The sequence below is a fragment of the Physeter macrocephalus genome, chromosome 20 (assembly GCF_002837175.3).
Source record: "Physeter macrocephalus isolate SW-GA chromosome 20, ASM283717v5, whole genome shotgun sequence".
NCBI classification, from domain to species: domain Eukaryota; kingdom Metazoa; phylum Chordata; class Mammalia; order Artiodactyla; family Physeteridae; genus Physeter; species Physeter macrocephalus.
Genome location: NC_041233.1, coordinates 107310007 through 107334067, shown reverse-complemented (window position 1 = coordinate 107334067; position 24061 = coordinate 107310007). Strand labels below are relative to the sequence as shown.

Sequence of the window (24061 nt, the reverse complement as noted above, 5' to 3'; positions counted from 1 at the left end):
TATATTTTGGAGTAGAGATAATATTATGTCTGCTATCATAAATTTAGGTTTGTTTCATTGTATTTTAGCATTTATTCTTCAACCAAATACCCGGGGATGGAACTATATATTTTCCTGATTAATCTAACTTTAACTGGATACTTAAATTATTTTAGTGTGATTAAATCACATTCAATATTCAAAAAGTACTTAAGAATGATACTCTTTTCTTTAAAGCAGTATTTGGTGTTTGTTTTTACAACTTTAACTTCTTACATCAAGCTTTTTTCCAATCAGACCACTTTATCTTTAAAATATAGACAAGGATATACAGCGCAGAAAAAAAGTGTTCCTCCTCATCCCTGGTCCCTTTATGATTTTCAAAGTCCTTAATACCATGTTCTCTCAGAAAACATCTGTGTACTATTATAAAATAAATTCTCGGGCTCCAGAAAAAGTATCTTAAGCCTTTACTTCAAAATGGAGAAATAATCTAAGGTAATGTTCCAGGAATATATTTTGCTAACATTATTAGACGTTAAAAGCACAATATCAAAACACACTGATCAAACCCAGGGTGACGGAAAACCCATTAACCCAGACCAAGTATGCCAGATCTCCTGGCACATGACACACCCGCTACCTGTCCTGAGTAATATATATTGTCTTTTCTCCATCCTGTATTCCAAAGTCAAGCTGAACTACCCTAGCAGATCCATGGGATTGAGCTTGAAGGGTTCGGGGGACCAGGAGGAACTGAGCCTAAGATGTGCGAATCACTACTGTGATGCTTGTATTATCAACCACAGGTGATCAGGGTCATTCCAAATCCCCAGAGGACCTTCCAGGTGCTTTTTGAGCCATATCACATAGAGAGATAGGCAGACAGATAGAGATAAGAGATGTATATGTATTGGTGGGGGTGGGGTGCTGTTTGCTTTTTTTTTTTTTTTTAATTCAGACTACCCTCAAAAAGAAAAAGATATTTGATATTGTAGGGTAGTCTTTTACTGATGCTAACCAAAATGAACACCAGTGAAGCACTTTGAATAATGGCTTCTTTTCTTTTAAGGAATTTCAGCATGGGTAATAAAGCGGGAAGTCCTGGGTTTCAGTCCTCGGTTCTGCCACTTACTAGATGTGCGATTTTAGCAAGTCTCAAACTCTGACAGATTGCTTCTTCATTTGTGAAATGAGCAAGATAATCACACTTAACCTACCCACCTACGGGATTATTTCTAGGGTCAAACTGATTAATAAACAGGTAAAACTACTCTATAAACTCTAAAGCAGTGACTTGATGTCCGACATTCATAATCTTCACAATACCATTGGGTAAAGTCGGCATCCACTTCAACACTATAGCTGAAAGTGCGTGGCTAGTTTCCTCACACTCCCTTTGCATTCCCTGTTCCTCCAGACAAAGTAAAACCTGGTTCCTGAAGAATATGATTTAATTTGAGTTACTGGGAAACAAAGCAATTAGATAATGAATAATAGCCCAGACAGGATACAGCTGAGGATCTGTGCAAAAGAATGAGGAGCTGTGTTCTCCCTAGACTGTCTAACCTGAAGATGATTTAATTTGGAAAATAGGGCTTGTTCCCGGGTGGGTAAGCCTCGGGGCCTTGGCTTTTCGGGACTGGCACCGTCACAGGAAATCCTGTGGGAGGAGGTCAGGGAGATTTTCCAAGTATTAAGGGCCTGGGTGGAAATCTTACCTTGAAGCTGTCTTGTTACCACACGCAAGCCCTTTTCCTGAAGTAGCGGCAGGAAAACTCCAGTCTGTGCCGGACCTGCCCAGAGACTGCTGTGGAGAGACGCTCTTAGGCCCCTGAGAGACAGTCTGCTGCAGCGGGGCATGCCGGGAAGACGCAAGGAATGCCGGGAAGGTGCGGGGCCTACTGGGAAAGTTATGGGGCCTGCTGGGAAGCCGCGGTGCTGACCCTGAGGGAGGTAGAATGGAATGCGGGGCCCTCCGACCTTTACGGGGCAGAGATGGCCCTGGAGCAGCACGTAAAAAAAAAGCAGAAGCATTTATCTCAGAAGTAAAATTGGCTTAGTAGTGTCCATTTTAGAGCTGTTCTCGCAAGACAAGACAGCTTGGATTCTTTCCAACTAGCATCTCTTCTCCAAAGATGTCTCCCCCTTTGGGTTGCCCTAGTACCTCAGCTTGGTCCAGATGGCCCAAAGGGGACTGTTTCCTGTGGCCTCTTCCCACTGTTCTGAATGTTAACGATCCCCACCTGTACTGACTTCCTCATCCTGGCTCGTTAAGCCTTCTCTTCCTGGGCTCTAAGTTTTTACAACACTGCAGGGAGAAATGTCTCTGAAGTTTTACTTTTCCACCTGAAATGGATAGTCCAGGCCCTCAAAACTTTCCAAAGTCATACTTTAAATCCCAGTGTAAGTTTTTTCATTTTAGAAAAATTCATTTTACGCTTCCGTTAATTTGGGACAGAGCCCCAGCCCTATGTGAGTGTATTATAGATGAAATCCTATTAAATAGAACTCTATCGGACCTGACTGCAATATGCAAACAAATTGGAACACAGCTTCTGGGTCATTTTGAACACAACAAAGGATAAAGGTTTTACACTTTTTCCTCTCCTACTTGCTCTCCCAGCATTTTTTTTTTCTCTCTCTCTTTTTCTAAATGACTGTGCCTGAGATTGACAATGTACTGGATAGATTCTTGGTCTGATTTCACACTGGAGGTTTTCTTATGTAAGTGGAAGAATATCCTAACTCCCAGGTGGAATTATCATCATTGCTCTCTTTTTTATATGAAACCTAATCTAGTTAGTTCAAAATTTAGGGCAAGGGCTTCCCTGGTGGTGCAGTGGTTGAGAGTCCGCCTGCCGATACAGGGGACGCGGGTTCGTGCCCCGGTCCGGGAAGATCCCACATGCCGCAGAGCGGCTGGGCCCGTGGGCCATGGCCGCTGCGCCTGCACGTCCGGAGCCTGTGCTCCGCAACGGGAGAGGCCGCAGCGGTGAGAGGCCCGCGTACTGCAAAAAAAAAAAAAAAAAAAAAAAAATTTAGGGCAATTAGATCCATCTGTACAGATTGACCATTGCAATCCAGTTAGCATTTTCCTTCTTTTATTCTGTTTTCTTAAAATCTGATTTAAAATATTCTGTTCAGTGTAGTTTAATACACTTTTTAAATGTTTCTTGTTTTCCCTTTCCTCTTAGTGCTTTTTAATTTGTGGGAAGGATTGTCTTTAAGTTAAAAACAATTAGAGTTGCTTTATGAGATTTAAAAAATATAGCAGAAGAGTTGAAGGGAATAATCCAAGTTAATCAGTAGAAAATATTCAATCATTGACAAAGTATTAAGTACATCAATAGGTAAGTTATGGATTATGTCTAATATTCTATTTTAGAGTGAATACAGTATAATACAGAACACATTTATAATCATCATCATCATCTGTTAAAAGTCTATCACTTGTGTCATTTTAAACAAACAATTTTAAATGCAATTAAAACTTTTACTTTGGGATCACCATTTCATGGATAAAAATATAGATATAAGTATAGATGTAGACACACCTCTGTATAAATTACTTCAATGTTAAGTTTTACTGCAATATATCTCTTCAACTTTACATGTACTGTTTCTTCTTTGCCATGTAACTTATTTCTATACTTGTTATTGATTTTTTTCCTAATATACAATGGAAATTATATGAATTTTATAAAAACTGTCTGGAAAAGCACAAAAATGTGTAATGTAAAACATAACACCCTTCCACAATAAAGGTTCCCTTCCTCACCCAGAAATAAGTATTGATACCTTTGGCTGCTTGATGCTTCATCCACCAGATTTTTTACCATATATATACTAATATATATTATTATTTTAAAATCAAATTATACTTGACAAATTATTCTGTCATTTTATTTTTCCACTAAATCAGTCTCCAGATACCTGTGTTAATATTTGTATACTTAATTCTCTTTAAAAGACTATATAGTATTCCTTGTGTGGATGTACCATAATTTACAAAACCAACCCCTTTCTAATGTATATATTGGTTGTGTCTAATTTCTCCTTACATTTCAGCCTCTTGAGCTGTGTCTTTTTTCCTTTCCATTGCAAATCACCACCACCCCAAATTTTGTGTTTTCTAGTGACCAGGACCACTTCAGTCCTTTTTCATTTAGCCTGTTTTCTGAAATGTTTTTCTGACTTTCAGGTCTTGTCCTTTCGTTTTGAATCTTCTCTCTTTATTCTCCTATTTTTTTTTCCCCATTAAGGACAAAAAACCTCTTATACAGAATCTCTCCTCTCTAGTACCTGTGTGCTCTCTTCACACTCTTCCCAACCCCAGCAGTGAAGAAAAAGAGGTGCTTAATATTTCTGATAAGAAGCAAGGTTTCCGATAAGAAGGTTTCTGGTAAGAAACAAGGAGCTGCTACCAGCACGGAGCCCTGTCAAGATCTCCCTCATTCTGAGCACTCCATTCCCACGTGAACCACAATGAATGGAGAGTTCACCCACCCACCCCACATTGTTCAAGTTGTCCTTTGCCCTTTCTGTCAAATCTTGGCACCCAGGAGACAGCAGAACATGTTCTGAATTCAACCCTGGGGAGCTACCAATCAATATCACTTGACTCTTCTTACCCATTTGTTGTTCTCTTTCTATGCATGATGTGGAGTGAGGCCTATGCTATTCTTTGTCATGGCCCCTTCTCAGTTGGCCCAGCTAACCCCTATAGGGTGGGATGGCTCTGTCCATCCCCTAGGCAGAGTGCCACAGGCAGAGAGTAGAACAAGGGCAAAGTACAAGGCTGAGTCTTCGGACATAGGTTCTCTTACTGCTTCAGCTGCAGGCTCAGACTCTGTGCAGAAAGTTAGTATATTTTATCTTTTTGTGATTTTAGTTATCAAATACCAGTTAAGAATATTAACTGTCCACTTAACTCACAGAACACTATAAGAATGGAAATCTATAAAACACTTTGAAAATAAAATTCTAAAAAAACAGTTTCTTATTTTATATGTCTCTTCCTTTTTGTACATATATTTTAACTGACTTCCTTTGTTTATATCTGCAACTCATTTCTGGTTTTTCCTGCTATACATACCTATTCCTTCCCATGAATTAGTTCTTATTTATGAAACACAACAGTATATTTATATTTATTTCCAATGAGACCTTCTTCCAATGAGACCAGCAGAGGTTTTGGTGGCTTTTTGTTGTTGTTGTTTGTTTTTGAGGGGAGAGGGGTGGATTCAGAGGGGGAGAAAGACATGGCTGTTGTCATTTTTTTTAATCTAAAATTTTTTTATGTTCCTCAAATTTCGTTTATATCTGAAACATTCTCTGGAATTTTTATATGATTATTAAGGCCTTAGTTTCAAGTGGCAACATTCAAATAAGCAAAAAAACTTTATAAGGAGACTAAACTCCTGTCTGATAGTAAGTTAGGTACTTAGAAAATTAGAGTAATTCTTCTAAGCCATAGATAAGTTGGTCAAGAAAAACCAAAACCCTAAACCAACTCGGTGTTTGATTGACTCTGGGCCAACGTCTTAATCTCTCTGTATTTGAACCTTCCAACTTTTTTCTTTTTTTTTTTTTTTGGCTGCATCGGGTCTTCACTGTGGCATGTGGGATCTTCATTATGGCATGTGGGATCTTTGTTGAAGCACCGCAGGCTGTTCATTGCAGCGCGTGGGCTTCTCTCTAGTTGTGGCCTGCAGGTTTTCTCTCTCTAGTTGTGGCGTGCAGGCTCCAGAGTGTGTGGGGTCTGTAGTTTGCGCCACGTGGGCTCTCTAGTTGAGGCGCATGGGCTTGGTAGTTGTGGTGTGTGGGCTTAGTTGCGCTGCTGCATGCAGGATCTTAGTTCCCTGACCAGGGACTGAACCTGCGTCTCCTGCTTTGGAAGGCAGATTCTTTACCACTGGACCACCAGGGAATTCCCTGAACCTTCCAACTTTAACACTGGTGGAAATTTGATACCAAATGCCAATTGCCTTCTAATAATCAAATGACAGATTGTGGGATGGTTAGAACAAATCTAAATGACACTGAACTCCTTAGGAAAAAGGTGTTTTAATGCTTTTCAGGTTTAAAATAAAGAAACATTTTAGGAATTTAAAAGGGATAAAATTTCAGAAAGTTGCAGCTCTCATAGTAAAAGAAAAGGATGAGAAATTCTGTTTTAACTGTCATTAAATTTGTTTTTCAATTATAAAAAAGAGGCTTGGCTATGTGTGAGTGTTCTTTTTTTCCTTAGTTGACAACAGCCCATTTCTAAGCATCCATTAGTATCACTTCCTTTCTAATTTAGTTGTTCCTTCCCCAGTGAATTTTAATACCATATCAATAAATTCCAACAATACACTATTGTTTTGGCCTTTGATTCTTAAGGAAGGGGGAAAATGCAAATTTGTCTTTTATTAATAAGTGCATAACTTCTAATAGATTATACACAATCTCATAACTCATCTCAGTCTGAATAATCAACATCATTTGAATTTTCAAAGGTAACACTTCACTGTAATGAAAGAAAGCCCAGTGACTCAGCATTCAGTAGAACTATACAATAGTGGATATCATATTGCTGATTAAAGTGATTAAATTTAATGATCCCACCAAGCATTTCATCTTTGCTGTGCAAACTACAGAGACTCAGGCCATCAAGTAGAAGTAAGGGCATTAAAAGAATTTGTGACAAGTAACATGAGACTGCCAATGGCCCAAACTTACAGCTCCAGTAAACTATAGAAGCTTCATATCTGCCAAACTGGAAAACAATAGTGTATTAAAGATTTCAGATTAGTGTATTAAGCCAAATGGCCTGCTAACTGGTTAGATTATCTGAGGCAGTTATGCTTCTGGATTTGTATTTATATTGGTCTAATTTGGCTTAGTTACCCTGGACCCTCCGTGAAGTCACTCAGGCTATCTAGGGGATTAGGAACTGGAAGCATGAACAGCTCCTACCAAAATAAGTCCTGGACCTAATCTCTCTCCTCCCCTCCCCTCCCCCCAGCCCCTGCTTTCTCCACACCCTGCCAAAATCTATATTCAATATATCTGAAATCAAATGAGTCCAGAACATGAACAGAGCGTCCATGAAGAGCGTGAGTTTGGGAGTTAGACAAACCTCCCTTGGAATCCCAGCTCAGCCACTTACTAGTTCTGGGATCTCAGTCAAGATATTTAATTTCTCTGAACCTCATTCTCCTCATATGAATATCTGAATAAGGAGGACAAAAATATCTATCAATACTTCACAGAGTCACCATAAGGAGTATTTATTTTAGGCCAGTGCCTGGAATGTAGCATCCAGAAGACTGTACCAGTATTATTATTGTTAAGTTTACTGATTGGTCTTTATATGTCTCTCCCACCCCACAAATAGAATAGAATAGAAGATAGAATTAATACCTAATTCCCAGAAAGTACTCACCCTTCCCACCAAAGAAGGACTTTGCTGATAATAACATATGAGATACTGTGTAATTTTACTATTAATACCACCTTACTTCATCAAAAAAACGGCTTTGTAAGTAGATATGTCCTCATAATACATCAGTTGGATAACATTTGTAGAATTTTTGGATGGCAGCAAAATAGCCTTAAAATAGTTGGAGTTCACAGCACTATTTTAAAATGTGTTCTTCTGTTTCATTAAAATTAACACTTCTACTCTTCAAAAGATATCATTAAGAAATGAAAAAAGCAAGCCACAAACATATGTTTGAAAAAGGACTTACATTAAAAAATAAATATATAAAGAGAAAACTGGACAGCTACACATAAAAGAATGAAATTAGAACATTTTCTAACATCATATACAAAAATAAACTCAAAATGAATTAAAGACCTAAATGTAAGACAGGAAACCATAAAACTGCTAGAAGAAAACATAGGCAGAACACTTGACATAAATTGTAGCAACATTTTTTTTGGATTTCCTAAGGTAAAGGAAACAAAAGCAAAAATAAACAAAACGGGACGTAATTAAACTTAAAGGCTTTTGTACAGCAAAGGAAACCATTAACAACACAAAAAGGCAACCTACTGAATGGGAGAAAATATTTGCTAATGTATGACCAATAAGGGGTTAATATCCAAAATATATAAACAGCTCATAAAACTCAACATCAAAGAAACAAATAACCTGATTACAAAATGGGCAGAAGAATCAAATAGACATTTTTGCAAGGAAGACATACAGATGACCACAGGCATATGAAAAGATGCTCAACAAACTTAATCATCAGGGAAAAGCTAATCAAAACTACAATGAGCTATTACCTCACACCTGTCAGAATGTCTATCATCAAATAACAAGTGTTGGTGGGGATATTGAGAAAAGGGAACCCTCGTACACTGTTTGTGAGAAGGTAAATTGCTGCAGCCACTTGTGGCAAACAGTATGGAGGTTCCTTAAAAATGAAAAATAGAACTACAATATGATTCAGCAATTCCACTCTTGGGTATATACCCAAAGAAAAGGAAAACACTAATTCGAAAAGATATATGCGCCCCAGTGTTCATAGCAGCATTATTTACAACAGCCAAGATATGGAAGCAACTTATGTTCACCAACAGATGAATGGATAAAGAAGATGTGAGATATATATGTATACACACACACACACACACACACACACACACACACACACACACACAATGGAATACTACTCAGCCATAAAAAGAATGGAATTTTGCCATTTGCAACAACATGGATGGACTTGGAGAGAATTATGCTTAGTAAATTAGTCATACAGAGAAAGACAAATACTGTAAGATATCACCTATTTGTGGAATCTAAAAAATAAAACAAACTAGTGAATACAACAAAAAAAGGAACAGACTCACAAATATAGAGAACAAACTAGTGGTTTCCAGTGGGGAGAGCGAAGAGAGGGGGGGAGGTAGGTGTAGAGGATTAAAAGGTACAAACTACTATGTATAAAATAAAATAAATAAGGTACAAGGAAATATTGTACAGCCAGCAAATATAGCCAATGTTTTATAATAACTATAGATGGAGTATAACCTTTAAAAATTGTGAATCACTATATTGTACACCTGAAACTTACATAATATTGTAAATCAACTACACCTCAATAAAAAAAGAAGAAAATATAAAGAACTTATAACTCAGTAATAAGAAGATAGACAATCCAATTAAAAATGGGCAGTTGGTGGCACAGTGGTTGAGAATCTGCCTGCCAATGCAGGGGACATGGGTTCGAGCCCTGGTCTGGGAAGATCCCACATGCCACAGAGCAACTAGGCCCGTGAGCCACAACTACTGAGCCTGCGCGTCTGGAGCCTGCATTCCGCAACAAGAGAGGCAGCGACAGTGAGAGGCCCGCGCACCGCGATGAAGAGTGGCCCCCGCTCGCCGCAACTAGAGAAAGTCCACGCACAGAAACGAAGACCCAACACAACCAAAAATAAATAAATAAATAAAATTAAAAAAAAAAAAACTTAAAAAAAAAAAAAGGGCAAAAGATTTGACCGGATTCACAAAAGGAGATATATGAATCTCCAATGGCCAATAAACTCATGAGAAGATACACAACATCCTAAGTCATGAAGAAAATGCAAATTAAAACCACAATGAGTAACTACCCTATACATCCATTTAAAAGGCTAAAATTAGAAGGACTGACAATATCAAGTGTTGGAGGAATTGGATTCTCAAACATTGTTGTGGGAACATAAAATATTACAATATTACATTTGGGAAAACAGTTTGGCCGTGACTTATAAAGTAAACCAATGCTTATCATCCAACCCAACAATTCTACTCCTAAGTATTTACCCAAAGGAAAGTAAAACATATGTCTACACAAAGACCAGCAGCTTTGTCCGTAACAGCCTAAAACTGGAAACAACCCAAATGTTCAACAGATGAATGGATAGACAAATGGTTGCATATACAGGGAGTGGAATACTACCCAGCACCAACAAATTACTGCTGAACGATGGATGAATTTCAAAAACATGCTGAGTGGAAGAAGACAGACATCAAATAAAACATACTGTGATTCTCTCTCAGACAGATAGATATAAATTTTAAAATGTATGTCATAGGGGACTTCCCTGGTGGTCCAGTGGTTAAGACTCCATGCTTCCACTGCAAGGGGCGCCACGCTGCACGGCCAAATAAATAAATAAATAAAACACCTTTAAAAATACATGAAATATATGTTATATATAAACACATATATAAATACATATATATATTTAGATATATGATTTTTGCTGGGTCATCTTTGCTCTTTATTGGCCATAGTCCCTCCAGACTTCAGTCTCATCAGCACACAAGTGGGGTGAGGGGTTCAGGGGGCATGGGCAGGCTGCCCTTCGCTGGGCGGGGCAGTGAGGAGAAGTGGCAGCCCCTCTGGCTGGATCCTTCCTGTCCCCTAGGCCTGGATCCTTGCCTCCTTTCAGCCCTCTCGTATATGTATGTACACACACACACACACACCATTGCCACACAGGCAACCAGTCATGCCAATGTAATGGAACTTGAGTAAGAACTCTGAACCACAAGGCTCAGGCAGGCTTCCCTAGAGGCAATAGTCCATGTGTTACACACAGGTACCAGGAAAATAATGCATACAAGACTCCACAGAGAGAGGACCATGGGAGCTCTGTATTTAGTACTTTTCCTGGACTCTGTCCTGTGCTCTTCTTCCCTTGGCTGATTTTAACCTGTATCTTTTCCCCAAAATAAGCTATAACTGTGAGTTTAAGAGCTTTCCGTTTGTTTTTTTGAGTCCTGCTAGCAAATTATCGAACCTGAGGGTAGTCTGGGGAACGCTCCCACTCTGCACGTGCAATTAGTGTCGGAAGTCAGAGTGGTCTTATGGAGAACTGTATTCCTGTTAATTCTGCAGTTTCCAAAACTCCCAAAGAGTTAGCTCTAAATTTTAGCACTATCATAAAGGTGATTTTTTTTTAAAGTGGTCGTTTTCCCTCATCTACTATGTATGCATGTGTGTGTATGTGTTTGCGCATCTGTGCATGTAATCAAGTATACACACACATACCCACAACGGAACACTGTGCTTTTAATGCTGGGAAAGAGAGAATCTCTTAAAAAGGCAATTTTGGAAGCACCTCAATATTTTGTACTTCAAATTTTAAAGGTATAGGTAGATCTTTATAAACTTAGAAGAAATATGAATGAATGAGCATCCACTAATTAACAGAAGGAATCTAGACAAAGTAGGGAGAGAGAAGATAACAGGGGTTGCCATTTACTGTTCTCTAAAAATATTTGGAAGATCCCACAGGCCGCGGAGCGGCTGGGCCCGTGAGTCATGGCCACTGAGCCTGCGCGTCCGGAGCCTGTGCTTCGCAGCGGGAGAGGCCACAACAGTGAGAGGCCCGCGTACCGCAAAAAAAAAAAAAAAAAAAAAAAAAAAAAAAGCCTCCTAAAAATATTTAAGTGGTATGATTAAGGGTCATTTTTGTGTTTTTGTGTTTTTCAGAATTTTTCAAATTAATGAAAGAATAAATGTATCCTGGACAAATTTAGAAATATATATATGTATATTAGAAATATATATTAGAAATTTAGAAATATAAGAATTTCACACATTACTTTATGATCACAGGAAATATAAAACAATTTATTTCATTTATACACATAAATGTTGTTCTCTTCTTGTTGCAGAGAAGAAAAATAGGGTGGTCAAATCTTTTAAGCATAAAACACTTTCTATTAGTATAAAATTCTGTGAAGGAAATACAGTGAAAAATAAGATGCCAAGGAGAAAAAGGAGTGATATTAAGCATCCAACTGTAAAAGACAAGCTCATTTTGGAATTTTCTTAAATAGACGATGATGGCTATCAAACCCCTACAATATTTTGTATTCAATTAGATTTATTTAAAGGAATGACATAAATTTTATTTTTAAATTTCAGTATTTACAGTTTGCCAGAAGTTACCTCTCTTTAGTTATTTAAACTTTTGTTGTATACTTTTATACACAAACTTAAAAGTTTGTGGAGGGTGTATATGATTTAAAAAATATTTTAGGCATACATGAGTGAAAGGTCTGTTGGCCACTCACGTTAGCTATAAACAACATTTGGCGATCAGTGGAAAAATGCAATACTGTTTAATCTAAGGCAAGGATACTCTGCCACCTGGTGGCTTAGAAATTTTCATGGTCACTAGACAGGAATAAAAACCTCTCCTCAGACCAGGCGTGATGATGAACTGATTCATAATATACAGAATCAGGGAGATGAATTCCTTGATTACAAAATGTATGGATACAGAGAAGGAAGCAAAATGATTGATTCTGAATATCATCACTGCAAATCCAGGGAATTATCATTGGCAGTTTTTTACAGGGTAGGAAAATATCTAAAATCTCTCACCTAAGATCAACTAATTTAAGAAATGCTTAAAATGATAGTTAATACAGTTTTATTCTGTGAACTTGAGTAAAAGCAAATTTCTCTGTCATTTTATTGTGGATAAACAGAAAAAAAAGTTTTGATCCATTTCTGTGCACTGTAGAAAATTGAAATTACCAAAGATTCCATACTTTATTGAAAAAGTATATATGTAAATTCTTACTACCTGCTTTTTTTTTTTGTTCCTTGCTTTACCTTCATTAATTTTTCCATTGTTTGGATTTCATAATGAAAACAAGAACTCTCTTCTAGAAGTTGGTGGGGGATTTTTGGTTTATTTGTCTGGGGTTTTGGCTTGCATTATGGATGATCCTTAAAAGAAAAAGCCCAATTTATTTAAACATATTATGTTAATAAAATAATATACTAATATATGTGTATATAGTGTGTGTGTGAATATAAACAAGCTTTGAAGGTATAGCTCAGCACTAAATGGGGCTAACATTACAAAAATACACCTGCAAAAATAACTGAGCAAGTTTTAAGGAAGAGTAGTGAAGATGACCAGCCCTACCAGATAGTAAAACATAAAGTTACTGTAATTAAGATGGTCATACTACATGTGACTAGACACCTTAGCAATAGTAGAAAAGGACTGGAGTACATGTGGAAGTGAGTACATGATAATGCTGTCATTGTTGAGTGAAAACAAAGTGCAAAAAAATGTACTGGCACATATTCATTTGTGTATGTGTAGCCGTATAAAGGGAATAATATTTTAAAATTATTAGTGGACTCTTCTCTTTGTCTTTCTGAGTACAGGCCTAGGACACTTAAGGTATCTACCTGCCCAGGAGAAAGACTGGGATCTGCTTCCTGTGGTAGATGCTATTGTGACTTAGCCAATTACACTTTATCTTCCCCTTCTTCCACGGGGACAGATAGTCCCACAATAGATCCTGTGGAAATGCCTGACATTTTCTTCCCCAGTCTTCCTTTCAGCTGTGGGTATCCATGTGACATGGTTATGGATAATATGAAATACAGAGAAATCTGTTGGAACTGCTTCTGGAAAGATTTTTCACCGTGATAAAAAGCAGAGAGACATGGGGAGATGCTTCTCCACTATGAAAGCCCCCTTTCTCTTGCCTTTGAATGAGGCTGTCTGAAGTGATGTCCAGAGCAGCTGCAGCCATCCTGCAACCTTGAGGTGATAAACCTGAAGATGAGACATCAGCACGCTGAGGATGGCAGAGCACAAAGTCTGGGCCCTGAACGGCATTGTGGACTTGACAAACCAACTCTGGAAGCCCTTAACCCTCAGAGTTTTTGTTTTGTAAGATTATTAAATGTCTTCACTGTTTAAGCCACATTTAGTTGATGTCTTTCTTCTTTGTTTAAGCCACATTTAGTTGGATATTGTCCCTTGTAGCCAAAATCATTCTAACGTCTACATTACAGAGGAATGTCTAAAGACTGACAGAGGTAATGTGCCATTACTGATACATAAAAACAGAAATTTACCGAGAAAAGAATGTTCAAACTCCCTTATCTGTCCCTTGAGTATATCAGCATCCAAGGTCAGAGGACCCCTGTTTGCTGGGTTCCCCACATGGTGAAGAAGTTAGCACCTCTGTCAGGGACAATCAGACCATGTGTTTGTCTTTTCATAAATGACCTCTGGTGCGGGGGGAGGTTAGACAAGCACGGGTGACAGTGAGGGCAGGGTGGGAAGCTGCACCCGCTCCACAGCCCTCTGTCTGACTCTGAGAGGCGCCACCTTACGGGGTGTCCCACTCCAACCTGGTGCGGCCACAGCAGGACAAACATCATCGTGCTTGTGGTCAGGTGGAAGGTCTAATGCCAGGGTTAGCTTTGCTGAGCTGCCCTTGGGTCTCACGTGCTGACAGGCCTCAGCAGTAACTGAGAACCTGGCTGGGCAGCTGAGCCGAGGCAGCTGCCAGGCAAGAGCAAACTGCTGTGGGGAAGGCTGCAGAAGGGGGCATGTCAGCCCCACCCAGGAGGGCCACAGGGCCATCAGAAGCCAGGCTGCACTCAGCTCAGTCCGGGGCAGCCACCAGGAGTGCTGCGCCAACAGCAGGCCACTGACCCTCCTCAAAGGTCTGCAGGGTAGCCCTGACCAGAGGGATAAAGCTCATGGCCCAGAGGCGGGAGCCAGAGGCCAGCGGACACACACCAAGTGGACTTGAGAATATTGGCTGAAGGTCACATAAGTTGCCCCACTCCTCCTGCTCCCCCGCCGGCTTCCTGAAAGGTGCAGGCTGAAGCATAGGCTATTGAGAGACCGACATTTTTCATCCAGGTAAGGCTGAACACCTCTCCTAAAGGAGCAGCTTAAACTACCAGGTAGACAAGGGTTTAAACGAAACTGGACACTGGGTTAGTTTTTTGCCGTTAGCCCATGAGTAGGGGTGGTGGAATGGTGGAGCCAGTGGGGAAGCAGAAGGAGAGCCAGGTTCATTACAGGCAAAAATAAAGAGCATACATTTTATCAACACATCTAAATTGGAACGTGAGCTAAATGTATGACCTTGCTACACACAATATTTCATAAAAAAAAGACCTAGGAAAGTGACAGCAGTTGGCCCTGGGGGAGGGGACGGGGAGACTGGGAGTCTGGAGGAGGAGGCTTACTTTCCTCTGAACACTTTGTGCATCTGAATATCTTTCTGTGTATATATTACTTTTTCAATTAAAAAACAAAAGCGTACTTAGTAAAAACCAGTGAAAGTAAATGGTATGGCACTTCCCTGGCAGTCCAGTTTTTAAGACTCCACACCTGACTGCAGGGGGCACAGGTTTGATCCCAGGTCGGGGAACTAAGATCCCATGTGCCATGTGGTACGGCCAAAAAAAAAAAAAAAAGTAAATGGTATGAAAACGGTAAATAAATAGAAGATAGATAACTAATCATTCTTTTTCATAGAAACATTGTTTTAAAAGCTAGGGGTAAGACGGGAATAAAGACACAGACCTACTAGAGAATGGACTTGAGGATACGGGGAGGGGAAGGGTAAGCTGGTACAAAGTGAGAGAGTGGCATGGACATATGTACACTACCAAAAGTAAAACAGATAGCTAGTGGGAAGCAGCCGCATAGCACAGGGAGATCAGCTCGGTGCTTTGTGACCACCTAGAGGGGTGGGATGGGGAGGGTGGGAGGGAGACGCAAGAGGGAGGAGATATGGAGATATATGTATACTTATAGCTGATTCACTTTGTTAGACAGCAGAAACTAACACACCATCATAAAGCAATTATACTCCAATAAAGATGTTTATATATATATATATATATATATATATATATATATATTTACCTTGAAAAAAAAAAAGAAAAAGAAAACCACATCTAGCAAGTAAAACTAAACGCAAACACAAACGCGCCTTGAGTCACCAGGGCACAGGGAAAGACTCCTGCTGGCCACGCACTAAAGTTAACAGCCACTAGCGGGAGTGAGTACATCTAAGTGCACAGGCCGTGTGGGGAGAGGCAGTGGGCCAGGTGGCTGCGCCGATGGACCTGGACACCACTCTCCTTTGGTTTGATTTGGGCTGCCACTCACTAGCTGATAACTCTGGGCAAGTTACTTAACCTCTCTTGCCTCAATTTCCTCATATGTCAATTAAGAATAATATTAAGAGTCATCATAGGGTTGCTTAAGGATTCAATGTAAAGCACTCAAAATTGTTCTTGGCACATAGTAAGCGCTCAGCTATCACAGCTGTTTCTGGAATTGACTGAGGGGGGAAAAGGTGCTGAGTCTTCCACCTTCTAAGCTCAGAGAAGCGCCATGTCTTGGGGCCAGTCATCACCCCAAAGGGGCCAGTCAACAGAACTGGCATCAACACCCTCCCCAGCCCCTCAATCCAGCCCCGTCAATATGGCAGAGGACTTGGGTTAAGGAGAAAGCACAGTGTCCGTGAAGAGAGGCTATCCCCATCACCTCGTCTCACCTGCCCAAGGAGAGGGGGCAGTTTTGTGCATGGGTGGCCAAGGAAATAGCATGTAGAGCTGTGGAGGCCCAGGAGCAGGGGGGTCGTGACAACTCATTACCTGGTGAGGCTGCGGCTTGGCCATGGGACTTACAAGAGAAGGGAGGAGATGGCATGGCGTGACAATTAGAGAAGGGGGCAGTGAGTGCACCTCCTGGCTCTGAGAAGTGGAAGACGGATCCTGCTCCTGTCTCCAGGCTCCTGGAGCTATAGAAGGCAAGTAAAATTGGGGGCATAATCACCCTGTGCTCTAGATAAATATGCTCAATTAATTGGAAAAATTAAAGTAAAATTTGTAAATCCAGTATACATAGACCAAGCCAAAAATGAATTCAGTCTTTAAGGAGTTTGCAATTTAGACACAATTATAATAGAGTATGTAATGAGTTTTATGAGAGAGTTACAGGAACATGGAGCAGGGTGTCTAAATCAGATGGAAGGATCCAAGAAGTCTTCCTGGAGGAGGTGACACTTCAACTGAATTTAAAGGATGAGAAGGAGCTAACTAGAAAAAAGGGGAGGGATGGGAGAGTATTTCAAGAACAGCACATGGAGAGAAGGGGAGGTAAGAAATCACACACTACATTTTATAAGTTACATCTGGTTTGGAGTGGCTGAGAGGGAGGGTGGATGTGGGAGTGAAAGGAGATGAGGCTAGCGAGGAACGCATATCCAGATAATGCAAGACCTGGCATGCTAAACCAAAAGGTTTTTAATTTGTTCTAAATCAGCGGGGAGTGATTGATTTTGAACAGGGAAGCAACACGATTACATTTGCAGTTTAGAAGCATCATACATCCAGCAGTGTGGAGGCCTCTAGGCTGAGGCAGGAAGCCCAGCTAGGAGGCTACTGCTGCCATCGAGGCAAGATGACACAGTGGCAACACGGCGCCTGAGTGAAGGCAGAGATGAGGGGGATGATCAGGAAGCAGACTCTATCCTTGGTGACTTTAAACGTGAGATGAGGAAGAATGGGGAGAGTCTAGGATGCTTTCTAGTCACATGACTTGGACAGATGCCCAGAAAGGAAAAGCAGAAGGTGGAGCAGGGTTGTTTTTTTCTTTTTAATTTATTTATTCATTTATTTATTTTTGGCTGCTTTGGGTCTTCGTTGCTGCGAGCAGGCTTTCTCTAGTTGCAGCGAGTGGGGGCTACTCTTCATTGCGGTGCGCAGGCTTCTCCTTGTGGTGGCTTCTCTTCTTGCAGAGCACGGGCTCTAGGCGTGCACGTTTCAGTCGTTGTGGCTCGCGGGCTCAGTAGTTGTGGTGTACGGGCTTAGTTGCTCCGCGGCATGTGGGGTCTTCCCAGACCAGGGCTCGAACCCGTATCCCCTGCATCGGCAGGCGGATTCTTAACCACGGTGCCACCAGGGAAGCCCAGTTTGGGGTACTTTTTGTCCAAAGAATATTATTTCGACTTTTGGAACTCTACAGAACAAGGTATCATAATGACATAATTTTTTCCTACATTTCTGAGAATTATGATCGTTTATTTGTACATATATCCACTAAGTTTCGTATCAGTAATATATACTCACAAAGTTGTAAAGTGGTACAAAGTGTGAAGCAGTCTTTACCAAAGAAGTTCCTGAAGTCATTGTCACCGTGCTTTAGAGGATGCTGTGGGAGAATCACAGGAAAACATTGGAGAGGCTCCTCTCCCTCAACTCCTAACAGGTAAAATGTTGTTTCTGTTAGAAAGATTGCCAGAATGTACCGTAACCTCACACTTAGAGAAGAAATCCTACCTTACAGTCATAAACAAAACTGAAAGCACCAAGCCAAAGGCCCCTCTCAGAGCAGATTTTAGTCATCCTTTGACATCAACCAAAGGACAGGCATAATATATCACAGGGTCCAGTCTCAGGTGACGTTTGGAATGTCCTTTCCTGGTTCTCTCTATTGGAGAGCAGAAAAAATAATCCCTCAGGGTTGGAACACACTGCCAAGCTTGACATCACTTCGGGCTGGAAATCTCCAGAGTTTTCTCCTCACGATTCAAAACCAGGGCAGGTATTAAGACTGAAAATCATGCTGACAAGTAAATTAGGGGGAGAAAAGAAGAACAAACTGTTAACAAAAAGGCAAGCTGAGTGAGATTCTCCGTGTCCCTCTTCAAACAAAGCCCACATACGATCCGGCATTGTGTGACATCCTCCCTGATGGATGTGCTGCTCTTGGGAGCACTGCCCAGAGCCCCGGCCAGGAAGGCAGAAGCAGGCCTCTCAGTTCTAGAACGTTACTAACTAGCTGTTTGACTCTGAGTCCCTCTCTGGGCTTCAGTTTCCCATAAATAAAAAGTCAAAAAATTGACTATGTGATTGCTAACAGCCCTTAAGCCTTAGCTCTAAAAATCACTGATTCTTTTTTTTTTTTATCATCTCAGGAAACATGTGTATTAAAGTGTCTCGAAATGACAATAGGGCACATGGTAAACTCATAATACATGTTCCTTGAACTAATTAATTAATGTGGGCACTGAGAACAAGAGGCTCTTCTTTGGCAATTATTTGATAAATTATAACTACGGACATTTTTCTCTTTCAGACGAGGAGGAGAGAATGCTACATAATAGCAAGAAGCTGAACTAAAATATCTCTGGTACTCTGCTGGTGCCTCCACCCTGTAGATTTGCGTGGCTCAGGAATCAAATTCCCCCATTAACCTAAAAAAATCCGTTCATCCTGCCAACAGGAGTCCCAGGCCCAGAATGGAAAGTCTCGGCCATGCGTGGAATGCGTTTTACAAACAAAACTGAAGAGGCACAATCCCTAACAAAGTGCTGGCTACTTTCTGAACAAAGAGATAACCTGGGCAGATGATTTTGTTTCAAAGATGAAATGGAATATTAGAAGACACAATTGTTTTTAAACAGCTAAATACAGAGTAGAAAATAAAAGCATTAAAAGGGCTGTAAATTGTGTGAAAGGACTAAACATTTACCTCTGTTACTTATTTTTATATTTTTGGGGCTCACTTTTGCCGTTATTTAACGTTTAACGTTGAACGAGTTACTTTTCTATTTCTGGGTCTCTTGTCTAGAAAAAGTAAACTTAGGGGTGGGGGAAATTGGTCTAGATAAGTTCTAGAGTTATTCTAGCTTCTATGATTCTATGCAAAACTTCTTTTCTGGTTACAGAGGTAATAGAATTCATATCAAAAATTTGATTTACCATGGATGAACCTCGAGGACATTACGCTAAGCAAAATAAGACAATCGCAAAAGGACAAATACCGTATGATTCCTCGCCTATGAAGTATCTAAAGCAGCCAAAATCATAGAAGCACAAAGTAGAAAAGTGCTGGCAGAAGAGGGGAGGAGGAATCAGCGTTCAGTGGGTATGGAGTTTCAGTTTTGCGAGATGAAAAAGTTCTAGAGATCTGTTGCACAACAGTGTGGATATAATTAACACTACTGAAACATACACTTAAAAATGGTTGAGATGGTAAAATCAATATTATGTTTTTACCTCAGAAAAAATTTTTGTTTTAGTATAAGAAGAAAGAGGAAATGTTAAACCATCCAATATTCAATCACTCAGAAAACTTCTATTAACCCCACGTGATACTTATCTGCCAGATATGGTCACGGTCTATTTTTCACCACTTAATGAGTGCCTACATTCTGGTACAGAACAAAATAGTGGACATGACAGACATAGACCCAGCTCTCATGGGTAAGGAAATCAGCAATTACACTAAAAAGCAACACGTTCTACCATAAGGGGGCATAGAGAAGGCAGTGGAAGCACGGAAAAGGAGCTTTCCCAGGGAAATCATTTTTTAAAAAATTTATTTATTTTATTTATTTATTTTTGGCTGTGTTGGGTCTTCGTTGCTGCGCGCGGGCTTTCTCTAGTTGCGACGAGCGGGGGCTACTCTGCGGTGCGTACGCTTCTCATTGCGGTGGCTTCTCTTGTTGTGGAGCACGGGCTCTAGGCGTGTGGGCTTCAGTAGTTGTGGCATGCGAGCTCAACGTTGTAGCTCGCGGGCTCTAGACGCAGGCTCAGTAGTTGTGGCGCACGGGTTTAGTTGCTCCGAGCCATGTGGGATCTTCCCAGACCAGGGCTCGAACCCGTGCCCCCGGAATTGGCAGGTGGATTCTTAACCACTGCAACACCAGGGAAGCTCAGGAAATAATTTTTAAAGGCTGCATGGTAGCTCATTGTATGGATGTTCCATGATTTATTTAACTACTCTTCTATTTTTGAAGGGAAAAGCTTCTAAGTTTTTGTTATTCTAAAACAAGTGGGAAGCAGCCGCATAGCACAGGGAGATCAGCTCTTGCTTTGTGACCACCTAGAGGGGTGGGATAGGGAGGGTGGGAGGGAGGGAGACGCAAGAGGGAAGAGATATGGGAACATATGTATATGTATAAATGATTCACTTTGTTATAAAGCAGAAACTAACACTCCATTGTAAAGCAATTATACTCCAATAAAGATGTTAAAAAATAAAATAAAATAAAACAAGTGGGATGCATATTTTTGTATGAGCCTTATGCACATTTTAAAAATATTTTCATGAATGTTAAGATTATACTAATCTCGGGCTTCCCTGGTGGCGCAGTGGTTGAGAGTCCGCCTGCCGATGCAGGGGACACGGGTTCGTGCCCCCGTCCGGGAAGATCCCACATGCCGCGGAGCGGCTGGGCCCGTGAGCCATGGCCGCTGAGCCTGCGCGTCCGGAGCCTGTGCTCCGCAACGGGAGAGGCCACAGCGGTGAGAGGCCCGCGTACCGCAAAAAAAAAAAAAAGAAAAAAAAAAAAAGATTACACTAATCTCTTGCAGCAGATGGCAGAAGAGATGTAAAAGAAAAAACATTGTCTTACCAGACACGCAAGGCAATGATTTTTGTCTTTTTAAAAATTTTTTGCCCCCCACCCCTGCACCTCACAGTATGTAGGATCTTAGTTCCCCAACCAGGGATCAAACCCGTGCCCCCTGCAGTGGGAGCATACAGTCTTAACCACTGGACCACCAGGGAAGTCCCTAGACATGCAAGGCAGTGTTACCAAAGAGGGGTACGTGCATGAGTATCTGTGTGTGTGTGTGTGAATATAAACCATTTTGCTTTGTCCTAAAAGACCATTCTGGATTGCAGATCTTCCAAAGAAGGCATATCTAACACATACATGCCCTACATTGCATGGGACAGGGAGGGTTATGGGTTTGAGCTCCACAGTACATTGCTCTATCCAGGCAAAAGGTCAAGTGCTGCAGAAGACCAAAGCTAAAAATAAAGCGTGGCACTGGGCAAATTACCGAGTGAGTCAGACCAGGTTAGCACTTCTGTATCCTCCCATGCACTATGGTAACCTCCTCAGCTAGCGAAGGCAGACTGATTCTTCCATGAAAGTCATTGTTATAATAATACTAATAATTTTAGTAACAACGCAGAGTAGTTTCATGTTAACACCTTTGTTCCTAAAGGCCAACTTCTCGTGGACCATCTATGGACCAGACTGCCCCTTGTCCACAATTCAAGGTCTCCGGGAAGACATAGCACCGCAAAGGTGAGGAACCTACGGAGCTGAGTCTCCTTGAAAGTTTATCACCAGTCTGGTAGGACTTAGTGGATTAGAAGAAAGGAAATAACAACATGGAGCATGTGGATGGGCTTGGGGGGGATTCTGTGTGTGATCTCTTCCTTCCTCATTGTGATCCTGCACCTTTCTCAGACGATCCAAATAGTTAATGCCATTGGGACTATTTACAAGGTTGTATCTCTACAGGAAATTGTCAGAGTATTCCTCCTGCAGATGTAAGTCAAACTTTTTCCGGACTGAAATCTTTCTTTCCAACCTCCGAGAGAATGAGAGAGAGAGAGAGAGAATCACACACTGCTACTTACAGAGTTGCCACATAAATCATAGGTCTGGGTTTTTTAATTTTTTCTTCCTGTTAAGAGTCATGGGGAGGATGGTGGGGAACAATTTGGGGGCTGCATTTAGCATATTTTTTTAGAGTATCTACTGTGTACGTATAGGACACAATAGGGCTGTAAAGTCATAGTGACTATCTTCTTGGGGTTCATATTACAACTGGAGAATTAAAACTCCATGTCAATAGTCATTTATACAAGATAACAACTACATATAAGGTGCTACAACAGTCCAGAGAGGGAGAGCTCATTCCCTGCTAAAACATCCAGAAATAGTAAGGCAGCTGCGAAACTTTTTAGTGAAAGGTTATTTCTTTCTAATTAGAACCTGTATATTTAAGACTAACTTAATTTAAAATTTTATAAAATTATGTCATTCATAAAATGATGAAAGAATATATACAAACAAATGCTCAACACTTAGATCAAGTATCTTTTCCAACTGATAACTTAATCTCTAGGTTCATTCTCAATCTTCATTTAACTCAACTGATTCATACCTTTGACAGAACTAAAAACCAAAGCAAATTAGGTTGACTTTGCATTCTGTTTACTGTGTCCCCACCTTGCCTGGACTTCTTGAGATTTCTAAAAATCAGGGAAATGCTTTCCAGAGACTCACAGTAAAAGAAGAAAGCAGAACTCCTTGATAAGATGCAAACTGGATAATCAAAACGGGGAATTATTTACATGAATGACAACTATGTACCTTATGAATCTTGAAATTAAAAAAAAACAACTTAAAAGAATTTAATAGAATTTTAAGAAATTAATGAAAACAACTTAGAAGAAAATAAGAATTCTAAACAGGCTAAGCCTGCAGAGCCTACTAGTTTGTCTTCAAGTTGCTTTTAAAATGTAATTCAAATGGTAAGTATTTACTAAATGCCAATTATGTGTTGCCCGGTGGGGTCACAAAGATCAGTAAGACAAACTACTAGCTTGTCTTCAAGTTGCTTTTAAAATGTAATTCAAGGGCTTCCCTGGTGGCGCAGTGGTTGAGAGTCCGCCTGCCGTGCCCGGTGGGGTCACAAAGATCAGTAAGACAAAGGCCCTAGCTTCAAGAACTACTGTCTAGTATGGAAAATAGACATGTCAATACAGGTTAAATGACACAATACCATTTACAACCATTAAATTGATTTTAGAAACTATTGAGATTGATAGACCCAAGTTTTGCAAGTGTTAGGGACTGAATTGTGTCCTTCCAAAATTCATATGATGATGTTGATGTTATAGCCCTCAGTCCCTCGGAATGTGTCTATTTGGAGATAGCATCTTTAAAGAGGTAGTTTAGGTAAAATGAGGTTGTTAGGTTGGGCCCTAATCCAATATGACCGGTGTCCTTATAAGAAGAAATTAGGACACAGACTCTCACAGAGGGAAGACCAAAGGACATCACAGGGAGAAGAGAGAGGCCACAGAAGAAACCAACCCTGAAGACACTTTGATCTTTGACTTCCAGCCTCCAGAATTATGAGAAAATAAATATCTGTTGTTTAAGCTACCCAGACTGTGGTATTTTATTATGTCAGCCCTAGCAAACTAACACAGCAAGGATATAGGCAAAGCAGAAAATTTTATACATTGCCGTTGACCAAATTGCACAACGATTTTGGACAATGATTCCATTTGAGGTGTCTACCGTGGAGAAAGTCTTGAAAATGTGCTCAAGAAAATGTATAGAAAGCTGTTCAGGGCTTCCCTGGTGGCTTAGTGGTTGCGAGTCCGCCTGCCGATGCAGGAGACACGGGTTCGTGCCCCGGTCCGGGAGGATCCCACATGCCGCGGAGCGGCTGGGCCCGTGAGCCATGGCCGCTGA

The 24061-nt window shown here is 40.6% G+C and overlaps 1 long non-coding RNA gene across 1 annotated transcript in view; it reads right to left on the bottom strand.

The window, feature by feature from the left end:
* Window positions 1-21877: 21877 nt before the first annotated feature.
* Window positions 21878-24061, bottom strand: part of LOC114484584 (uncharacterized) — a 7720-nt gene continuing 5536 nt past the window's right edge. The window contains exon 3 of the long non-coding RNA XR_003677684.2: window positions 21878-22160. This is a non-coding gene — a long non-coding RNA (uncharacterized lncRNA). The remainder of the gene's footprint in view (window positions 22161-24061) is intronic.